Source organism: Stegostoma tigrinum, chromosome 10, assembly GCF_030684315.1.
Source record: "Stegostoma tigrinum isolate sSteTig4 chromosome 10, sSteTig4.hap1, whole genome shotgun sequence".
Classification (NCBI taxonomy): domain Eukaryota; kingdom Metazoa; phylum Chordata; class Chondrichthyes; order Orectolobiformes; family Stegostomatidae; genus Stegostoma; species Stegostoma tigrinum.
The window spans coordinates 53,947,448-53,963,610 of NC_081363.1; positions in this window are offsets into that span (position 1 = coordinate 53,947,448).

The following is a 16,163-nucleotide window of genomic DNA, read 5'->3' on the forward strand; positions in this document are numbered from 1 at the left end:
GAGTACAGGATTAAGGATAGGATTCTTGGTAGCGTGGAGGAACAGAGGGATCTTGGTGTGCAGATACATAGATCCCTTAAAATGGCCACCCAAGTGGACAGGGTTGTTAAGAAAGCATATGGTGTTTTGGCTTTCATTAACAGGGGGATTGAGTTTAAGAGTCGTGAGATCTTGTTGCAGCTCTATAAAACTTTGGTTAGACCGCACTTGGAATACTGCGTCCAGTTCTGGGCGCCCTATTATAGGAAAGATGTGGATGCTTTGGAGAGGGTTCAGAGGAGGTTTACCAGGATGCTGCCTGGACTGGAGGGCTTATCTTATGAAGAGATGCTGACTGAGCTCGGACTTTTTTCATTGGAGAAAAGGAGGAGGAGAGGGGACCTAATTGAGGTATACAAGATAATGAGAGGCATAGACGGAGTTGATAGACAGAGACTATTTCCCAGGGCAGAAATGGCTAGCACGAGGGGTCATAGTTTTAAGCTGGTTGGTGGAAAGTATAGAGGGGATGTCAGAGGCAGGTTCTTTACTCAGAGAGTTGTGAGAGCATGGAATGCTTTGCCAGCAGCAGTTGTGGAAGCAAGGTCATTGGGGTCATTTAAGAGACTGCTGGACATGTATATGATCACAGAAATTTGAGGGTGCATACATGAGGATCAATGGTCGGCACAACATTGTGGGCTGAAGGGCCTGTTCTGTGCTGTACTGTTCTATGTTCTATCACTTGAAACTAGCAATTTAAGCATGGAGGTCTTTTGACAGTCTCCGAATGATCTCAGTCTCTAACTGCAACACAAGATATATTCCTTCCATAAAAGCAGCTTCAACAACTAGTTGTTGCTGAGATCATTGTTGGGTTCAGGATTGATTTAGTCCATTTCAATATATGTGCATACTGTGCATTTCTCGTGATGAAGCAACTCTGATCTTGAGAGGTATGTATCAGACCAGAAGCTGGCCCCTGTTCTCATAATACATTTGGCCTTGGCACATCCATCAGGGCAGATTTCTTCTTGGATTCTCACACCAACATTTCATTAACACTAAACATCTTCATTGCAGTGACAGTGCAGTTATTTGATGGTTTGACAAATAGTCCAACCTTTAGGTTTGAGCCAGCTTCACCCTTCATTCATTTTGTTGGAAGAATCATTTCTCTTTGTTGTTTATTATCTATGGCCTGCTGTGTATGGGGTGTCTTAAAAGCCCAAACTTACAGAATATCACTCAGATAAAAACGTGTACCCATATCATAGGCCAGCAAAATATGCATTTATGGTGTGAAATATTGATGTCCACTAGTAATGTATCTGAATAACATGTTGTGACTGATAAATGTTATTGAATTACTTACCAAATATGTTCAAAAACACAAGTTTTGCATCTCGGAAATAAGGTCGTCTTTTCCACCAAGTTGACTTATGCACTGTGATCTACAGCAAATATGCATTTTAATATTTAGACTTTTTGAAGACCTCATCACTAAAATCTGAAGGAACAACATCGCAAATGCAAAAGTCTATTCTCAGTGTCGGAGGAATTGTTTGGTTCTGATTAAGATTTAGCATGTCATTTAAAAATTCAGCATTGCTGAATCAGACATTTTGTCAAAGCTTTGTCTTAGACTGATCAGGTCATTCACAAGAATACCAATTCCATAATATATGAGAAGAGAATCCTGATTGGCAGAGGCCACTTACCAAAGTTCACTTGTCAACAAACAGAAGTCTCAAATGCCATAAAGCTGATGGCAGACAATTTCCTGATTTCCAAGCCTAATGGTATGTGTGGATTCAAAAGTAACTATCTAAGTTGCACCTTAATAACAGTTACTGTGTTCGGCTCACAATGCATTCGATCAAGGCTCATTTATTGAACAGTAGGCTACAAATGTTGTTTACTTCAATATAGTAATTTAAAGTATATCTTGAGAAAAGGCAGGACAGGAAACAGAGCAATTTAAGTTGCTTATTCAGCACCTGCTCTCAAAGTCCAAACCCCAACAAATACAAAGTGTTCATGTAATTGGTCTCTCACTCACTGGTGGTCCACGTTTCCCATATCTTACTGACTGTGATGAACTGTTGGGGCAAAACAATTAAATGAGCCACTTCGCTCCCGGAGCCCATTTCTAGCATCCAAGAGCTTAAGGATTTTATACTGATGGGAAGAAAGTCCAGGGTCTTTCCCTGAACAAAGGGAAACACATATTTTCTATACATTTGTTTGGCCCACTTTTGACAATTACAAATTAATCATATCATTATTTACCTGCATGCACATCCAATTGACTTTGGGTTTCCCCATGATCTCACAATATTTTTGCAGATGACACTAAAGTTGGTGGAGTGGTGGACAGTGTGGAAGAATATTGCAGGTTGCAGGGAGACTTGGATAAACTGCAGAATTGGGCTGAAAGGTGACAAATGAAATTCAACATGGATAAATGCGAGGTGATTCACTTTGGGAACAATAATAGGAAGGTAAAATACTGGGTCAATGGAAAGATTCTTGGTAGTGTGGATGTGCAGAGGGATCTTGGTGTCCATGTACATAGATCCCTGAAAGTTGCCACCCAGGTTGATAGTGCTGTTAAAAAGGCTTATGGTGTATTAGGTTTTATTGGTAGAGGCCTTGAGTTCCGGAGCCGTGATGTCACGCTGCAACTGTACAAAACGCTAGTGCGGCCTCACTTGGAATATTACGTGCAGTTCTGGCCGCCCCATTACAAGAAAGACGTGGAAGCATTGGAAAAGGTGCAAAGGAGATTTACCAGGATGTTGCCTGGACTGGAGCGAAGGCCCTGTGAAGAAAAGCTGAGGGACTTGGGTCTGTTCTCGTTGGAGAGAAGAAGGCTAAGAAAGGATTTAGTAGAGACATTCAAGATGATCAGAGGATTAGATAGTGTGTACAGTGAGAGTCTTTTTCCAAGGATGATGACGTCAGATCGTATGAGGGGACATAGCTACACATTGAGGGGTGATAGATTTAAGACAGATGTCAGAGGCAGGTTCTTCACTCAGAGAGTGGTAAGGGTGTGGAATGCCCTGCCTACCAAAGTAGTGAACTCAGCCACATTAGGGGCATTTAAACAGTCCTTGGATAAGCATATGGATGATGATGGGATAGTGTCGGCGAATGGGCTTAGATTAGTTCACAGGTCAGTGCAACATGGAGGTCCGAAGGGTCTGTTCTGCACTGTATTGTTCTATGTTCTATGCTCTATTTAACAGGTATCTTTATCACCCATCCTTGTATTTTTACAATGGACCTAACTGCTGACTTCTGCATCTGTAATACAATCTTCCCTTTTAACAGGCCACAGGCCTCTTCCTATGGCATATAACTCATGTCTGTTAAACTCGTGACTGTGATTGCCTGGGTGTCTTAACTAAGGTGGATCAGACACTTCCCTTTATCCACTGCTGAATCCCAGACTTTGAAACTTTGTACAGAATTGCATGTCAGTATATTAAAGGGTGTCCCTTATCCAACTATCTCTGTACAAACAAAAGCAGCTGCAATAGCTTGCTACTATTTAACAGGGCCCTTACTGCATTCATTGCAAAATCTTTTGTGAACATCATTCTTTTACAGTGGATATGTTACTTCTACAAATCTACGATTGCCCGAGCTTATTGTTTAACTTTAGATACTAAAATAAACAAGCTACTACTTCAGCTAAGAATCTCAAGCCATTTTATCTTGCTTTCAGCTATGGGCAGCCCCAACACAATATATTTATTTCAGTTTAAAAAAAATTCTGCCATGAACAATCTAACAATCAGATAATGTATCATTGTGGAACAGTTCAGCAGGTGTGAGAGCATCTGTGAAGAAAAATCAGAGTTAACATATCAGGTCTAGTGACTCTTCCTCAGAACAGAGGAACTGTTCTGAGGAAGTGTCACCCGTCCTGAAACATTAACTCTGATATTTTCTTCACAGATGCTGCCAGGCCTGCTGAGCTTTTCCAGCAACTTCTGTTCTTGTTCCTGATTTACAGCATCCGCAGTTCTTTTGGGCTTTGTCATTGTGGAACATTTGGAAAACAAAGTTGCAGAAAGATTTTACCCAACTGAGAATGAGTAAATATTACTATCTTTTGAAAGTACAACTGCACATGTTAATAGTTGATTAATTGGGATTTCCCACTGCTTAATGCTGTAAGGAACAGATTTATCAACATTCAAGATTATTTGGATGTTTTATAGGAATAATAATAATTACAAGGTAATTTTCCAAGGGATTTTGGAAGATCAACATTGGGATTCTGAAAATACTGATTGGAGGAGGTCAGGGAATATTGTGAAGTTCCAAAATATGGTACCAGTGGGCAATAGGCCGAGATATGGGAACACTGCAAGGCAGATCTTTGGATCTAGAAGAATTGCAGCCATTTCTGGGATAACAGTTTTCAAATTGCAAATGTTATTCCACTATTTAAGAAAAAACAGATAATTGCAGACTAGTTAATTTAAAATCAATTTTAGGGAATTTCCCAAAATCTACCAGAGATGGCAGGACAAGATTGTAGATTTATAAATGGAAAATTATACTTCCCCACTCCGGAGTCTGAGGGATGTTTAAATGTCAGTAGACATTGTCTGTAAAGTCTTCCAGAAGACATTCGATAAAACGATGTCAAGTCTACTGATAAAAAAAAATGACTATAAGTTTTATTTTGCAGTTTTTACTGGTACTTAAACAGTCATCAAAATGGTAAACCTTCAAAAGTGCTTTATTGCCCTTGGGTCAACTTGAGGTCTGCGTGTAGTTTAATTTTGCAGTCTTTCAAGTGTATTTGCAAATTCATTCATGAGCTAAAATATTTCTAATTCTGTGTAAACTGAAACTTACTTGTACATTCCAAAAGCTAGCTTTTGCTTCATTTAGATTTTCCTTTCAACATAAGAAAATGTTCGATATTCTCATTACAAGTTGGAGGATTTACTTCTTCATGAGAACTGTAAGTAATTGATATTTCAAAGCAATAAGGAGTAGGCAACTGACTTTTGTTAAAAAAATTAAAGGAGGGTTATTTCCTTTTAAAATCTATAACCAAGGTAAAATGTGGAGTGATGTTTGTGCGTTCAAGTTATCTTCTTAATATATTATAGTAGGCAGACTTTGTCACTGGAAATAATTTTTTAGTGAATATAAAAAACAAAACAAAATGATAGCTGACTATATGAAAATGTTGCACATGTTATTCTTTGGCCACATTACTATGGCCTTTAACTTTCTGACCTAATATAAAACACCCTATCTTGTTGACTATTCCTCTTTTTGGGCTTCCAAATTGTAGTTATATCCTCTGGTAAAAGAAAACACACATAAGTGCCAAACTGTCAACTGCAACTAAATTTGAAATCTAAAGCCAGATACTTTGAATGTTTGTCATTGAAAATGCATGTGTGGTCCTGAGAAACAGATTGGTAATCAGTGGCAGATTTCATCAGGGCAATATGAAGGACATATAAATCAATGACAAAAGTAAAAATGCACATTCAACCTCAGTTTATAAGGTCAAAAATGTGAAATGTATGTTAACAACCAGGAAGTGCATTACAAATACATCTTATTGACAATTGCTTTTGAACCAAATGCACCAGTAATCTTATAATCTTCAATTAAACAGAAGCCATTAATATAACAACTAGTTTATCTGAATCTGCAGTTAATAAAACTCATTAGTTTCAAATAGTTGTATTGGATGTCCCATAAAGATAACTTGCTGAAAATTAAATTTAACCCATCAGTTACTAAGAGTGGAAAACTAGGTGTTCAATCAATATTTCACTTTGTTAAATCAATACATATATTTCTACAATTTTAAAATACCCACTATAAAATTACAATACGTAATCCTTGTTTTTCGGTTGGAGGTGTGCAAAAAATAGTGACCAATATTTTCAAAATGGCATCCCTTGCATCCACACTCACTTCTGTTTCAATTCACATTGGATCAGATGTTGATGGAGACACGAGGATCTGTGTTATGAAAATTCACCTGTCAGAGTAGGAAATTCATGGTTTCAATCAGCTTTGGTGTTCATTTTACATGAGTGTTGTCATTTCAACAGCCCAGATAATGCCTTTCCTTCTTTGTATTCCGTCAGAAATGCAACAGGAAATATTATTTCAATGGCAGGGAGCCCCTTTGAGATGGGCAGCTCTTCCTCATGCCTCAAATCTTTGTAGACGCGATGCTGTTAGCTATCCGCTTTCCAAAAGATGCAAGCAGCACCTTCCCCTTGTGCCAGAGCCCCCTTAAATCCTTCCTTTGAGCTCAAACTAACACACACTTGATGCTGGAAGAAGGAAACATGATGGAAGATACTATCCCTGAAGCTAAGAAGGACGAGACGGGGCTGGAGAAGGAGCTCACCAGTAATAAGGATGTGACTCTTAATATTATCACCCCTGTGTAGTGGCCTCAAGGAATTCCCAGCAAGAAGGTGTCACCCATCATGAAAATCTTCACAAGAGCTAGGCGTATTGACTATTGAGCCTCCAAGGTAAAGATAGCGTTCCTGTACATTTTTGAGGCAACTACAATGGCTGAAGGAACCAATAACTCAGCCATTAGCTGGGCCCAACCACCAGCCACTGTGGTTTGTGGGCACTGCAGATCTTGGAGCCACAGCCACTCTTTCTGGATGAGAAGAGACAAAATACATTAGTGCCTAGATAATGCAATAGTTGCATTCTTGTGTGACCTTTCGCTATAGAACATCTCCATGGAAAATCATATTGTAGGGAAATCGCAATATTTAAAGAAATCACTGCACCTGTACTGCAAAAAACTTGCATTATCCAAACAGTGTCCACTATTCATCAATTGCGTTACAGTCAATTCGCATTAACAAAACTCACATTGTAACAGAACAACCTGTGGATGTTCTTATAATGTCTCCCCTTCAGTTTTTTTTTAAGACAAGAGAGGGGAAATAGAGAATTAAACAGAAACAGGAAGGTTGCTGTTTCTTCCTCCTTAGCGGAACATAGCAGAAGTAATTGATTAGGTGATATTCTTTTTTCAGGGCAACTTGGTGGAGAGAAACTACCTGATATAATCATTTCTTTCTCCCCGCCCATTAAATACAAAAACTATCCACCATTTTAAAGTGGAAATTTATCCACTACTTTGTTTTCATTCCTTTCCAGTGAAGCAAAGTCCTTGAGCTATTCTTTCCTCCCACTAAGTATGGTTGAGTGAGCTTTTCTCCTGCACGAGAAAGAAGATCTCAGTCTGTATCTCTCTCTTTCATCTGCAGCCAATAGCAGGCAGTGTAATCTTGTGATTGAACTGATCTCCCAACCAATCAGTATATGGGTATCTGCTGTTGAGGCTGTTTAATTAATCAGGGCAAGTCCAGCCATTGAACTTGGTCTTTGGAAACAAAACCTGGTCAGTTGTCTCCCTTTGTCTACATAGTTCCCAAACTCAAACTCCTGTATATCCTGTGGTCGGCAATTTTTTTTAAAGCTTACCCCACAGACTCAGCACAAGAACGATTCCTCCTTTCTACTATCTTGAAGTAAATAATCAAACATAATTTGGGCATCCAGTCCTTAAGGTGCATGGTGACAAAAAAATCAAACCTTTAAAGGCAACTTAAGCATTTAAATAAAATATTAAATATTTTAATGTATGATAATGTACCCTAGGCTTAGCCTCAGTCACTGGTCGTGGAAAGCTCAAAGCTCATCTGTGAACAGTCTCTCTCATCAAGGTTGTCCAGATGTGGATATAGCAGCTAAAGAGAGGCAGATAGTTAGTGACAATGCCTCCCCCATGGTTCACAGCTTGGACCTGTTAATAGACACTTTACCAGGCCCGTGATGAGACCTTATGATCAGTCTGCCCCTCTCCACAACAGGTACCCAAAGATCAACACCAAAGGTCTGAAATGAATCCAAGATTATTTTTATTATATTTTAAAGGGTTAAAATCTATTGCAATTTGTATGAGCTTAGCCCACAGGCTCTTCAAGGCCGCAAAATTCCCTGGGGTTTTGGGAGCCTGTGAACAGACTTAACCTCTGATTGCATGAGACTGTTGCATGCAATACCCTTCACTCCAGACTTCATGTGGAAAGCGGGGGAGGACTCCATCGTAAATAGCCATCCCTAGGGGTTTCACACCGCTGGATGGCAAAATGGAATGCCAGGGAATATCTGGACATCAGACAAGGGCAAGGAAGTGAAAGGTATGCATAAACAACCAGGACAAGAAACTCTTCCATGTCAATCAGAAAGGCACAATGCAAATTATGTCCAGGTGGCTCAAATTGTCAGGCAAGAGATTCTAAGGGTCTGATATGCTGTTCTGCCCACAGAGTATCAGTTCAGACAGAAGCCCACACACTTCATCTCTTTTAATACCTCAAATGCCCTCCAGACCAAGTGTCGCTGTTTGAGTACCTTGTCATTTGAATGTCGAGAGGATGTGTCTATATTCTTTCCTGTCAGACATGGTTGCTTGGCATTTATGTGCTGTGCATGTTTCATATTACTTGTCATCTCTGTCTAGGCATTACTGCTTGTTGGCATGGAATACTTCAGTTTCTGAGAACTGTAATTGAATTTTGTACAAACTCTAATGAACACATTCACTTCTGATCTATTGATGAAGGGATAACCATCAGTAAAACATTTGAGGACAATTGGACTTCAGATAGAAGTCTGACAACTTCATCCAGATTGTTCTGGGATTGAGATGATTCATCTCCAACAACCACAAACATAATTCTTTGTGCTCGGTTTGACTCCACTTGGGCCAGGGTCAGTGTGAAACAAACCAGAAAGAATACGTGGCTTGTCAGAATCACAATGCAGTGAGCTGTAAAGAGATTAAACAAAGGAGGATCACCGAAGTAAGATAGCAAAGATGTCAAACTGCGATATCACAGGAAAGCTGCTGAGTATTGTAGCTTTACATTCTTTTCTCCAGCCTTGTGAATTTAGTGCAAAGAACCAAAGGTTTTTTTTATAATAAGCATTAGCTGGTGAGACTTTACTTTTTAAGTCATCAGCATAATTATAATATTATCTAAAGGCAGGACAATTCTGATTCCTGAACTACACATCCTGTTCCTTTTGGGTGTCAAATAGGTTTCTTGTAGCAGCTCAGCTCCCACAGTTTGGAGCTTGAGCAGTGGCTGGAGTCACAGTTACACAGCAACATGGTTGAGAGCTTTGTGAGTAACACATTTACAGATAGGCTCACTCTGTAGATCTAGTGTACACAAGGATAGAGTGAAATGGTGATTGCTATTGGTTAGGAAAGGAACAGCAGGTCAAGCAGGAGTCCACTGAGCATATGTTCCTGTCTGAACAGTATTCGGTTCTGCTCATTGTTCTGAATACTGACAAAAATGATGGGGCGTGAAGCAATGAAGTAAGCCCCTGACACCACTGTTGGTTCAGTTCTCCAGGGGACATGAAGAACACTGGAAGAATGATAAGTTTCAGTAATTAGGGAAACTGGTTTTTCTGGTTGATGTGAGTCAAGGATAACAGTTTACCTCCTGGCAGCAGGGTCAAGGATGTCCCTTGGTGTCCCCCCATCAGGACCAGGCAAATGAAAAGCAGCTGAGGACTACCTCAGTATCAATGAGAAATGGGAAAGTCCTGTAGTCACACTTGGAATATGGGGTAGAAAATGAACAAAAATGAATGCAAAAGTATTCAAGCTAGGTTACTTCTGGTACCTTGTGCAGACAAGTAAGGATCTGGAGAATAGAGCAGATAAAGTGTAATTGGAGAAATGGTGCAGCCAGAAAAGCTTCAGATTTTTGGGACATAGGAGTGAGTTCTGGTTGGGAGATGGAGTCTTTACAGTTTTGATGTTTTACACATAAACAGAGTCAGAAACAATTTCCTTGTGGGGCTGTGTGCTTGTACTTTTGATGCAAAATTACATAGGAGGGATGTGATGTCATGTGGGTATTTTGAGAGACGAATGCCAAGATGCAAAGTATTTTGGGAGAAACCAAAGTGTAAAGTATTTTGGGAGTGAAAATGAGGTATGAGATGGATTCAGTGCAAAAGTGAAAGGAATATATTAAGGTCACACTGACATTTATGCTATTGTGTGGAGTTAATTAGGACTTAAGTTGTAAATGTAGATAACCACATGGAAAAATGACGATGTGATGATAACAGACACCTGGCTCAAGGCACAGCAAGACTGAATATTACATGTTCCTAAGTACAAGGTTTCCAGGAATGACAAAAAAAAAGCAGGAAAGAGAGGAGGTAGGCATATTGAATAAGGAAAATGGTGCAATACTGAACAAGAAAAATGTTCCAGATGTGTCGAGGACAGAGTTTATTTGCCCAGAGCCGAAGAACAAAATATGTACAACTATATTGCTCACTGTAGTTTCTAAACAATTGACTAGGTGCAAAGATGTATACGCCCAAATTTGCAATCTTATTACAGAGAAGTAGAAGTATTACACAGTATTTGTAATGGATGCTTAATTACCTGAACATACATGGTGTAGTAACAGATAAAATGTTCAGTGCATAAATCATTGAACGAGCTAGGACAGGTGAAGATCAGTGGTGATGCATACCAGAGTTTATCATAGAGGCATAGATTTTTAAAAAAGACATCACAAAAAACCTGTATAAAGCAGCAGTTCAGCCTCCAATGAAATAATGCATCCAATTCTGGACACAACACTTTAGGAACAATGTGACAGTATTGCAAAGTAAATGGAAAAGATTCACTAGAATTGTTCCAGAGAAGATGATTTTCCCTTTAAGTAGAAGCACTGGAGAAGTTGGAACTGCTTTCCTTCGAGGAAAAACGGTTGAAAGGAGATTTAATCGAGGTATTCAAAATCAAGAGAGGTCTTGACAGAGTGAATAAGGAATAATTATGGAAACAACAAGAACCACAGAGCATAGGTTTAAGTTGATTGACAGAAAAAGAAAAGGAAACATAGGAGAAACCTTTAGAGCATGTGGTTAGGATCTGCAATGCATTGCATGGTTGTGTGATGAAGGCAGAGTGCATTGAGGATTTCCATTGCAAATTGATTCAGCATCTGAAAAGGAAACTAATTTCAGGGCTATAGGGAAAAGTGTGCAGTATGGCATGAGGCTAATGAATCATTTGGAGAGCCATCACAGACCTGATGGGCCAAATAATCTCTTTCTGCGCTGAAGTCATTCTGTGATTCTGTGGAGAGATTTCCTCTTGATTTTCATTGACTTCAAATTTGTCAATGCTCAACACCACACTCGATCAAATACTGCATTGATATAAAACAAAGTCACTTTTCTCTCATCTCTAAGTTCAGCTCTTCTTGTTCTTGCTTGCACTAAGGATGCAATAAGGTGAATTTTCCGTTTCGAAAGCAAAGTAAGTATTGGTGAACAAGTTGTTGCTAGGTACCACTTTAGAGCATTGCCAGTAACAACTTCAACCATGTTGTTTGTGATTAAGAATAGATTCAGACTGTAATTGGCAAGATTGTGTTTGGCCTGCTCTTTGTATGTTGGGTATAACTTTACAATTTATTGGATTATCAGATAGATGCTAATTTTGTAGCTATTGGAACAGCTTGGTTAGAGGCTCCGCTAGTTCATGAGAATAAACCTTCAGTGCTGCAGCAATGCAGCTTAGCTATTTGCCTTTCCTTTATCCAGACTAGAACATAGAACATTGACCAGTACAGCACAGAACAGGCCCTTCAGCCCACGATGTTGTGCCGACCATTGATCCTCATGTATGCACCCTCAAATTTCTGTGACCATATGCATGTCCAGCAGTCTCTTAAATGACCCCAATGACCTTGCTTCCACAACTGCTGCTGGCAACGCATTCCATGCTCTCACAACTCTCTGTGTAAAGAACCCGCCTCTGACATCCCCTCTATACTTTCCTCCAACCAGCTTAAAACTATGACCCCTCGTGTTAGCCATTTCTGCCCTGGGAAATAGTCTCTGTCTATCAACTCCGTCTATGCCTCTCATTATCTTGTATACCTCAATTAGGTCCGCTCTCCTCCTCCTTTTCTCCAATGAAAAAAGTCCGAGCTCAGTCAGCATCTCTTCATAAGATAAGCCCTCCAGTCCAGGCAGCATCCTGGTAAACCTCCTCTGAACCCTCTCCAAAGCATCCACATCTTTCCTATAATAGAGCGACCAGAACTGGACGCAGTATTCCAAGTGCGGTCGAACCAAAGTTTTATAGAGCTGCAACAAGATCTCATGACTCTGTTAATCCCTCTGTTAATGAAAGCCAAAACACCATATGCTTTCTTAACAACCCTGTCCACTTGGGTGGCCATTTTAAGGGATCTATGTATCTGCACACCAAGATCCCTCTGTTCTTCCACACTGCCAAGAATCCTATCCTTAATCCTGTACTCAGCTTTCAAATTCGACCTTCCAAAATGCATCACCTCGCATTTATCCAGGTTGAACTCCATCTGCCACCTCTCAGCCCCGCTGCAGCCTGTCAATGTCCCACTGCAGCCTACAACAGCCCTCTATACTGTCAACGACACCTCCAACCTTTGTGTCATCTGCAAACTTGCTGACCCATCCTTCAATCCCCTCATCCAAGTCATTAATAAAAATTACAAACAGTAGATGCCCAAGGACAGAGCCCTGTGGAACACCACTCACCACTGACTTCCAGGCAGAATATTTTCCTTCTACTACCACTCACTGCCTTCTGTTGGCCAGCCAATTCTGTATCCAGACAGCTAAGATCCCCTGTATCTCATTCCTCCTGACCTTCTGAATGAGCCTACCATGGGGAACCTTATCAAATGCCTTACTGAAGTCCATATGCACCACATCCACAGCTCGACTCTCATCAACTTTTCTAGTCACATCCTCAAAGAACTCGATAAGGTTTGTGAGGCATGACCTGCCCCTCACAAAGCCGTATTGACTGCATTTGATCAAGCCATGATCTTCTAGATGGTCATAAATCCTATCCCTCAGAATCCTTTCTAACACCTTGCAGAGATGACAGACGTGAGACTTACTGGTCTGTAATTGCCGGGGATTTCCCTATTTCCTTTCTTGAAGAGAGGAATTACATTTGCCTCTCTCCAGTCCTCAGGTACGACTCCAGTGGATAGCGAGGATGCAAAGATCCTCGCAAGTGGCGAAGCAATTGCATTTCTCACTTCCCAAAGCAGCCGAGGACAAATCTGGTCCGGGCCTGGCAACTTGTCAATCTTAATGTTTGACAAAATTTTCAGCACATCAGCTTCCTCTATCTTTATCCATTCCAGCATGCACGCCTGCTCTTCAAAGGTTTCATTCACTACAAAGTTTGTTTCTTTCATAGAGACAGAAGCAAAAAACTCATTTAGGGCTTCCCCTACCTCCTCAGACTCCACACACAAGTTTCCTATGCTATCCCTGATCGGCCCTACTCTTTCTTTGACCATTCTCTTATTCCTCACATAAGTGTGAAATGCCTTTGTGCTTTCCCTAATTCGTTCTGCCAAGCCTTTCTCGTGCCCTCACCTGGCTCTCCTCAGACCATTTTTGAGCTCCTTCCTTGCCTGCGTGTAATCCTCTCCAGCTGAACTTGACCCTAGCTTCTACCACCTTATGTAAGCTACCTTCTTCCTTTTCTCAAGAATCTCCACCGCTCTCATCATCCAAGGTTCCTTTATCTTACCCCTTCTTGCCTGTCTCAGAGGGACATATTTACTCATCACTCGCAACAACTGTTCCTTAAACTCTCAGTAGTTCCTTAAACTACTCAGGTATCTCTTGATATCGTATGGAATGAATTGAGTTGTTTGAAGAACTCAACATGTCAGGCTGAAAATAGGTGCAAATATTTCAGCCTTTCCTTTTTGTACTGACCTGTTGGGTTCCCTCATCATTAAGGGTGGAGTGTCCCTGGAACCTCACCTCACCTGTTTAATTTCTACAACTATCCATAACTTTTAAAGAAAATTGTATTTGGAAGGACTCAGCAGGCCAGGCAGCATCAGAGAAGCAGGAAAGTTAACATTTCTGTGTTGTCTCTGATTCCAGCATCTGTAGTTCTTGCTATCTCTGTATTTAGAAGGATTGTTGGGCTGTCTATGTTGTAACACTGCTACCAATATTGTCATGGATGGATGCATGTATAACAGGTACAGAGGAAACAATGGCCTAGTGGTATTATTGCTGGACTGGTCATTCAGAGACCCAGGTAATGTCCTGGGGATGTGGGTTTGAATTCTGCCATGGCATATGGAGGAATTTGAATTTAATAAATATCTGGAATTAGGAGTCTAATGATGACCATGGATCCATTGTTCATTGTTGATTGTTGGGAAAATCCATCTGGTTTACTGATCTCTGTACTAATTTACTTTAGGAAAACTGCCATCCTTACCTGGTCTGGACTACATGTGACTCCAGACCAATAGCAATGTTGTTGACTCATAACTGCCCCCAGACAATTAGGGATGGGCAATAATACTAGCCAGTCCTCATTCCGTGAATGAATAAAAAATATTAGAACGATAATGTAAAGTAGATTTTGCCTAATGTTGGTTCCCTTGTTATTTCTGCAGACCCTGCCTCACAGCTATGTCACTTAGAATATGGAGTGCTCAGTCAGTGATGGTACGACAGCAACAGTCTTAGTGTTGGACACCTGAAATAGACTGTGGCCAATTGCTATCATCAGTGCTTTACCAAACTGATATTTGACCTTCTGGAGCACTAATTCATTAGCTGGTGAAGGATGATAGGTGACGATCTATGTTGGGTTCTTATACTTCAGATTGACTCTATGTCAAGAGACATTATAAGGTTCTGAACCTACATTGAGGATATCAAAAAGTCCTTTCCTCAATTATATACCACTGATCTGCCACCATGAGTGTACTTGCCATGTCTACTGGACAGGTCATACTGAAGGATAAATGTTGTTGGAGTCAGGTATGTTGGTTGGAACCTGAAATGCTGTAGGAATGACAATTTCAAAGCATTGTTTTCTCAATCTGTGGCATGGTTCTAAGTTTGGGACATGTCCTCAGAAGCTTGTGAGGAAGACTTTGGATAGTTAACTGATCAGGCAGCACAAAGTTGGCATGATTCCCGCAATGGAAGCAATGAGTGTCGCTTAATCATACATCAAAATCATCTTGTCCATATTTCGGGCTATTGACTTTGCCCCTACTACATTATACAATGACCTTCATAAAATGGAAAGATGAAAACTAGCATTAACATTGAAGGCTTTGGTCGATTGTTGACAAGCTTCCATTGATTATAGTGTAAAACAACATTTCATTGATTGCTGAAGTATTGCCAACTTCAAAAGGAAATCAGAGTAACATAACCTTCATAAATTTTAATTTGCCATGAAATAGAAAGGATCTGTTTGTGTGTTGAACATTATCAATTTACACCAAATACACACCCTGATTATAGAATGGTTAAAAGTAAGATTAGAACTGTGTTTTACTGATTGTGTAGCAGCCAGTAATTGATTAAAAAATCACATTTGACAAATACAAATACAGCTATAGATTAAATTGTTATTTATTTATAATATAACAAAATATTGATTCATAGCATAAAAAAGAGGCATTCCAAAAAGTTAGTGCATTTTATCAATTGAATAGTTCAATTGAACTAATAAATTATGTATGTTATTGATGAGTTGTCTCAGGTTTTTAAAATAGTGGACCATACATTCCAAATGCACATTAATACTGCTGTAAAACTATTCATCAAAAAATAGTACAACAAAGGCAGTGCTCAAATTCTAAAATCTTTTCAATTATTGATCTCATATCTTCTCTTATTTTTCTTAAAACATAAAACTCTGATCAGAATCCCCGGGCTATGCAGAACACAAGGCAAAATCTGGTGTTGTGTGGATTCCACTTTATGATTCTAACTCCACATTTCAAAGGAAATGGTTATAGACAGATCCTTCACCTTCCCTTTTACCAAACAGGTACATTTATGGTGAGGGATAACATAGCGTGAAGCTGGAGAGACACAGCTGGCCAGCAGCATCAATGGAAAAAGAAAGTTGGCGTTTCAGATCGGGACCTTTCTTCAGAGGTGGGGATGGGTTGGTGGAAGAGTGCTAGCAACAGTCTATAGAGAAACATTTTCACTCTATCTCAACTTTCCTCCCATTTATGCTGATCATGAAC